Genomic DNA, 8067 nt, shown 5'->3' with positions numbered 1-8067 from the left:
ACATTTTTAATTGTCGTGAATGGGGTCAGAGGGGGCTACTGCCATCTAGTGGGTGGAGGTCAGGGATGCTTGTGAACTTCCTATAATGTGCAGGACGGCCCCCACTGCAAAGAAGGATCTGGACCCAACTGTGCAGAGGTTGAGAAACCCCGGTCTCTGTTTATATGAAACCTACAGAGCTGTCATGCCCCCAGAAAGGCCCAGGTGTTGGTACTATTCCATGAGATTCAGGTTTAGTAAAAATACAGCCACTGGCCAATGAACTCACAAGTGTAGGTAGTGTTCTACATGAGGGGCAAGGTTTTCGCTAACACCACAAGGGTCTCTGGCCCAATGAGTGGAGTTTGATAGTAATACTTGCTACAAATGTATGATTTTAATGTACAAAAGCTCTAAGGAGAGATGAAAACATTTTAAAGATGGCCTGTGTTTTCTTCTGCTTTTCTCCATGATTTCTTAATCTTGGACCTCTCAGGAATTATTTGGCCTTTCTGTTTTCAGGCTAACTTGGTGTATCCTGCTGTAGGATCCTAAAAAGGGAACTCACTCAGTGGGTCTGATCTGGTGGATGCTTGCCCGGGAAGTTCTGCGCGTGCGTGGCACCATCTCCCGTGAACATCCATGGGAGGTCATGCCTGATTTCTACTTCAACAGAGATCCTGAAGAGATTGAAATGGAAGAGCAGGTGGCAGCTGTGAAGGCTGTGACCAAGGAAGAATTTCAGGGTGAATGGACTGCTCCAGCTCCTGAGTTCACTGCTGCTCAGCCTGAGGTGGTGGACTGGTCCGAAGGTGGGCAGGTGCCCTCTGTGCCTATTCAGCAGTTCCCCACTGACTGGAGCACTCAGCCTGCCACTGAAGACTGGTCTGCAGCTCCCACTTCTCAGGCCACTGAATGGGTAGGAACAACCACTGAGTGGTCTTAAGCTGGTCTTCCACAAACTCTTAAAATGGAAGTAGGTGAATGGAAAATAAACAGTTTTTTTTTTTGCCGTACACGGGCCTCTCACCATTGTGGCCTCTCCCGCTGTGGAGCACAGGCTCCGGACGCGCAGGCTCAGCGGCCATGGCTCACGGGCCCAGCCGCTCCGCGGCATGTGGGATCTTCCCAGACCGGGGCACGAACCTGTGTCCCCTGCATCGGCAGGCGGACTCTCAACCACTGCGCCACCAGGGAAGCCCCAATAAACAGTTTCTAAAAAAAAAAAAAACAAAAAAACCCAAAAAATACAGAAGGTCGGAGCATGGGGGCTGTATGCCTGTGGGTGGAGAGAATTCTAGAGGACCGAGGATGGGATTTGAACTCAAAGAGGAAACAATAGGGAGGAAGAAGAAAATGAAAACCTATTAAAAAGTCAACACTGAGATATTCCAAAATTTCCATAAGTCAGATATTGTAAAGCAAGTCATTCATTTGTTCATTTATCTGTTCCTTCAATAATATGTACTCTGTACCTACTATGGGCCAGGTACTTTCTAGATGTCTGAGCTACAGGAGTGAATAAACAAAGCTCCCATCCTCAAGGGGTTTCAATTCGAGTGGAGGGTGGTGGATAATAAACACGAGACATAGAAACCTCCCTGGTGGTCCAGTGGTTAAGACTCCACGCCCCCAGTGCAGGGGAACTAGATTGGTCAGGGAACTAGATCCCACATGTCACAACCAAGACCCAGTGCAGCCAAAGTAAATAAATAAATATTAAAACCTCCCGAGACATAAAGTATGTTAAAAGGTGGTAAAACGTGGTCCAAAAGGATACATGCACCCCAATGTTCATTGCAGCACTGTTTACAATAGCCAAGACATGGAAGCAACCTAAATGTCCATCGACAGAGGAATGGATAAAGAAGATGTGGTACCTATATACAATGGAATATTACTCAGCCATTAAAAAGAATGAAATAATGCCATTTGCAGCAACATGGATGGAACTAGAGATTATCATACTAAGCGAATTAGTCAGACAGAGAAAGTGAAATATCGTATGATATTGCTTATATACGGAATCTAAAAAAAATGATACGAATGAACTTCCCACATGCTGTGGAGTAACTAAGCCCGTGCACCACAGCTACTGAGTCTGAGAGCCACAACTACTGAGCTGGTGTGCCACAACTACTGAAGCCCACACCTAGAGCCCGTGCTCTGCAACGAGAGAAGCCACCGCAGTGAGAAGCCTGAGCACCACAACGAAGACCCAATGCAGCCAAAAATAAAGTAAAAAAATAAAAAATAAATAAAATGGATAACCAACAAGGACCTACTGTATAGTACAGGGAAGTCTGCTCAATATTATATAACAACCTAAATGGGAAAAGAATAGATACATATATATGTATGACTGAATCATTTTGCTGTACACTTGAAACACAACATTGTTAATCAACTATATTCCAATATAAAATAAAAAGTTATTTCCTAAAAGAAAAAGGTGGTAAATACTATGGAAGAAAGAATATAGAACAGGGTAAGTGGATCGGGGGTGCTGGGGAGTGAGTTGCAATTTCAGGGGGTTAGAAGTGGGTTAGAAACGTGAGAACTGAGTAAACTTGTTGCAGGTGGATGAGGAAGCTGGGAGGAAGGAGCTTTCTAGGCAGTGGGAACAGCAAGTTCAAAGGTCCTGAGGTAGGACCATGACTAGTATGTTTGAACAACAGCAAAGAAGTCAGTGTGGTTGGAGGGAGTAGGTGAGGGGGAGAGTGGGAGGAGGCAAGGGCAGGGAGTTGTTGGCGGCAGACTGCGCAGGGCTTTGGGGGATGTGGGAAGGACTTTGGCTTTTATCCCAATGAGGTGAGAGCTGTGCAAAGTTCTGAGCAGGGGAGACGAGCGACTGGACTCAGGTGCTCACTGGCGTCCTCTGGCTGCTGCAGGGGGAACAGACCATCAGGGGTGAGGGCAGGAACCAGGAGACCTGGGCAGAAACAACAGCACTGGTCCATGTGGGAAATGATGGAGGCTTAGACCAGGGTGTTAACAATTTGTGTTATTTTAGATCATCCATTTTCACCTTTTGCATTTTTGTATGATAAATTCATTATTATGGGTTACAGATTTATTGGAATGGTCTGGGCAAAAGAAATTACATACGGCAAAGGAGCTCAGGTGGTTAAAAAAGTTGGATATTTCTAAATTTAATATATGTACAACTCTAGGACGGTGCCTGAGCTGTTATTATTTTTCTTCTGCAGAAGTTTGTTTCCTCCTTATCCTGCTTCAGGCATTCAGGCATTTACATGAAATGTCTGCATGCCAACCTCTCGTATTCTAATCTGATGAACGTGACCTTTCAAACTGAGGACATGACACAACTGCAGAGAGGAGAAAACTGGAAGTAAATTTGGATATAATCAGTTATGTGCCTGGAAAACTGTTCCTGTACTGAGGACAGACCAAACATAAGCAAATAAGCCATTTGTTAATTTCAGTGAGTTTCTTGGCAGAAAGAGGCCTGAGGATGTTGCCAAAATCTCTGCCAAGTTTAAATTTAGGATAGCAGGTTCCTCAGGAGTGGGGAAGCTTTAGAATTCTTGCTCCCATTCTCACTATAACCTTTTTGTGATCTTCAGGGGTTGCTATAGGGAGGGTAATTCTTTCCAAATTTCCTCTCTCCTCCCCTTCCTCAGATTTTTTTCAGACTGAAATTAAAATCAAGGAAAGTTTTTAAAATGAAAGAATGGATTGCAGAGACTTTCCCATACAGCCTTCCAAATGGGGAAACTGAGGCCCAGATTGGTGAACTGATTTATGTGCCTCACTCCTAGGAGAGGCTCTTGGCTATATCCCCTTTAAAGAGACCCCATGGCATCCACTATGTAATAAATGATTTCTCCTCTCTCATGAAAAGGGGATCAGCAAACTGCTGCCTGTAGGTCTTAGTTCTTCACTAAGTTCTGTGAATTCTTCTCGGAAAATGAATTATGCAAATTGTAGCTGGGGAAAATGACATGTAACGTCTGCAAAATTTCCCTGAGAATTCTCCCTTTGTCCACAAAGTAGGCTCGCTAGTCAGTGTAAGGCTCCGTTCAGTGGTGATAACAAACAAACTGGAAACTTTAGTGGCTGTACCCAGCACAAGTCTGTTTCTCATTCCTGTGAAGCTGGTTAGCAGGGCTTGCATCCAAGCAGTGACTCAGGGATCCAACCTTCCTCCATTTTGCACCAGCACCATCTCTCACAGGCTTCCAAAGCTACCTTGGGAGGGGAAGAGAAGGATAGAAGGGGCACACCAGCTGTTAACTGCCTCCATCTGGTAGTGATAATCCATTGGCTAGAATGAGTCACATGGGTCTGTTCTAACTGCAAGAGGGTCTGGGAAATGGAGGAGAACATATGGGTGAACACCAAACACTGCTTATTCTTTCTATTAGAGAAAAGAGAGAGACGTGACTTTCAGTACCTTAGATATGGCAAGAGAAGTGTTTGGATACTACCAGGGTAATAAAAGGGGTCAAAACCTTTTCCCCTTTTGTAGCAGACATGTAGACATGCCACTGATCTTTATTTATTTATTTAATTTATTTACTTTTGGCTGCGTTGGGTCTTCATTGCTACGTGCAGGCTTTCTCTAGTTGCAGCGAGCAGGGGCTACCCTTCGTTGTGGTGTGCAGGCTTCTCACTGTGGTGGCTTCTCTTGTTGTGGAGCACGGGCTCTAGGCACATGGGCTTCAGTAGTTGTGGCATGTGGGCTCAATAGTTGTGGCTCACGGGCTCTAGAGAGCAGGCTCAGTAGTTGTGGCGCATGGGCTTATTTGCTCCGCGGCATGTGGGATCCTCCTGGACCAGGGCTTGAACACATGTCCCCTGCATTGGCAGGTGGATTCTTAACCACTGCACCACCAGGGAAGCACTGATCTTTTAATTTAATTTAATTTTTAAAATTGCAGTACAGTTGATGTACAATATTATATAAGATTCAGGTGTACAACATAGTGATTCACAACTTTTAAAGGTTGTATTCCATTTATAATTATAAAATATTGGCTAGATTCTCTGTGTTGTATTTTATATCTTTGTAACTTATTTATTTTATACATAGTAGTTTGTATCTCTTAATTACCTACCCCTGTCTTCCCTCTCTCCACTTCCCTCTCCCCACTGGTAACCATTAGTTTTTTCTCTATATGTGTGAGTGTTTCTGTTTTGTTATAGTCACTAGCTAGTTTTATTTTTTAGATTCCACATATAAGTGATATCATACAGTATTTGTCTTTGTCTGACTTATTTCACTTAGCATGCCCTCCAAGTCCATGCACATTGTTGTGAATGGCAACATTTCATTCTTTTTTGTGGCTGAGTAGTATTCCATTTTATATCACATCTTCTTTATCCATTCGTTTGTTGATGGACACTTAGGTTGCTTCCATATCTTGGCATTTGTAAATAATGCTACTATGAACATTGGGGTGCATGTATCTTTTCGAATCGGTTCTTTCTTTCTTTCTTTCTTTCTTTCTTATTTGAGCTCCTCTCAAAGCAGATCCTGAGACAAGGATTTGAAGTCAAATAATTTATTTGGGAGGTGACCCCCAGAAACACCAGTGGAGGAGAGAGGAAGGGGAGGAAGGCAGTGAAGGGCGTGTTTCGTGTGTTTTCCTGCTGGAGCACCTGGAGCTTAAGTCTATTTGGGGACCTATGGGAGACAGCATAAGGCATGTAAACTTCAGAGCTGTCCCACTGAAGGGCGAGAGAGCTGAGGTATTTACCCACCAATTCCTGTCAGTTACTGGTTGAGGGCTGCTCCCCAGGCTATTAATTCTGTGGCTTGTGTGTGGCAAAGCATGATTCAGCAGCGACAAAAGCTTCCGTTCTGGTATTTGGAAGACAGGCTGGTATGCGCTGAAGGGTAAGGGCAAGGGGGCATGGGCCAGAAATCCTGTGCAAGAAATAAAAACAAGAAGGGAAATGCAGCATGCTTATTGTGTCAGAGATTGCTTGCTTGTTGCATCCTCAGTATATATCCCCTATTCTTTGCTCTAACAGAACTCCCCATATTTACTGGGAGTGACAATGTGCTCAGCTAAAAGCACATTTCCTAACCTTTAATGCAGATAGCAGTAGCCTCATGAAATATGAATGAAAGTTATTGAGTGGAACTTCTAGTAAACTCTCAAATGTTGATGACTCAGTTGGCAGGTATGCCCTAGCCCTTTACCCCTTAAGATTGCATGGAGCATGTGTATGATGGCCGGAGGTGTAGCACCCATTCTGTGGCCATGAGGATGGAAGCCCAAAATAAGAGAGCGAAAAGTTAGAAGTCCCTTAGGTCCCTGATAACTGTGGGGATGCCCTACCAGCTGTGAATTGCCTACCACTATACACCTACAAGGGAGAAAAAAAATACCTCTTTCTTGTTTAAGCCACTGTTATCTGAGTTTCCTGATCTGTGCAGCAGAATTGAATTCTGATTGATAGACCTATTCACCTACTGAAAGGGAAAAAAGACTACTACTAAAATACTTCATCCTTCTCTTTCTCCTCCTCTTTTGCTAAACTGTGCTTTAGAGGGTCTGGATGCTCAGTTGCCTCTTCTAGGAAACACTGGTAATCAGAACCTAACTTGTTCATTTGTGGTTAGGATCAAGTGAGATAATGTACCTGAAGCACGTAGAAGAGTGACCCAGAAAGGACCCAGAAATTGGCAGCTCCTACTATTCCAGAGTAGAATAAGTCAGTCAGAAATGACACATCCTGATAGCAGAATACTTTCTAGGGTGCCAGCTCCATGTTTCAGTATTAATCCAGTATAGTTCAGTATGACTATCCCAGAGGAAATAATGCACCATATTGCTTTTCAAAAATCCTTGGCATTTATTCTTGTTGTGTGAAACTTCCAGACAGTCTGTTTATTTATTTATTTATTGCGGTACGCGGGCCTCTCACTGCTGTGGCCTCTCCCGTTGCGGAGCACAGGCTCCGGACGCGCAGTCTCAGCGGCCATGGCTCACGGGCCCAGCCGCTCCGCGGCATGTGGGATCTTTCCGGACCGGGACACGAACCCGTGTCCCCTGCATCGGCAGGCGGACTCTCAACCACTGCGCCACCAGGGAAGCCCCCAGTCTGTTTATTTAATTGCTCTGACTGGAGCTGTAAGAAATTGAATTTAACATCTGTAAGCAAGGTTTTTATGACATGGGATTTTGGCTAACAGGGTAGATCTTATCCCAATTTTGACCAGGGGGAGCCCCTTCAAGCTAGTTTGTGTGTTCTTTTGACAGAACCCTTAGTCTTTAAGAGCCCTTTCCTTGCTTTCAGACACAAGTAGATATTCTAAGCCCACCCCGTTTATTTCCAGGGCACAGATTTTTGTCTGCTTTTTCCTTACTGTATTCCCAGTACCCAGAAAAAGGCCTGGCACTGAATGAATGAATAAATTCTTTCATTTCACTCTTTCTTCTGCTGCTTCCCCAATAACTCTCAATTCACACCATCTACTAAATCAGATATTGTAACTTGCACATCATAAGGATGCTCAAAATCCTCTCTGAGGTGAGCCTTCTCCACTGACATGTTTTTGCTACAGATAAGTCCAGCCTGGTCACAGCCTAGATCCTAAGGTTAAAAATAGCTCAATGCAGCCTCCACAGCTTCCAGCGTCCTGGTTATTTTTAGGACAGAGGAGGGGGTGAAGGAAAAATGTGACCGAGAGTCACCTCCAGGGAGGAGCATCCCCTTCCCCTGGCTCAGAACTAGGGGCATCACCCAGCTAGAGACGCCCACTCCTGTGAACGGATCAAGTTTGAGAAGTGGATGTTCACAGGATACAATTTCCCCCATTACGGGATTGTGAATACTAGGCAGATTTCCTGCTCTGCTGGGGATGCAAAGAAACACAGTGTTTGAGGGTCAAATCAGGGAAACCACTAAGATTCTATACAGGCTCTGGACTTTCACTACCAACTGCGGAAGACTAATCATTCCATAGCTCCTGGAATATATCAATCAGTTCATTCATACAATTCACTGTGACGGGTGCTGTCCTAGGTGCTGGCGTTGGAACAGGGACTACTAAAACAGACAAATGTTCGTGCTTCCTGGGGCTGGCACCCAGTCTGGGAGTCAGTCAACAAA

General features: G+C 44.5%; 1 pseudogene; it reads left to right on the top strand.

Annotated features, from left to right (window-relative positions):
• The first annotated feature begins 207 nt into the window (after window positions 1–207).
• LOC112414937 (uncharacterized) lies at window positions 208–368 on the top strand (annotated as a pseudogene).
• Window positions 369–8067: the final 7699 nt, after the last annotated feature.

The sequence above is a fragment of the Neophocaena asiaeorientalis genome, unplaced genomic scaffold, assembly GCF_003031525.2.
Source record: "Neophocaena asiaeorientalis asiaeorientalis breed wild unplaced genomic scaffold, Neophocaena_asiaeorientalis_V1.1 scaffold87, whole genome shotgun sequence".
Lineage (NCBI taxonomy): Eukaryota > Metazoa > Chordata > Mammalia > Artiodactyla > Phocoenidae > Neophocaena > Neophocaena asiaeorientalis.
Note: the sequence above shows the minus strand (reverse complement) of the source record. Positions and strands in the feature narration are given on the sequence as shown.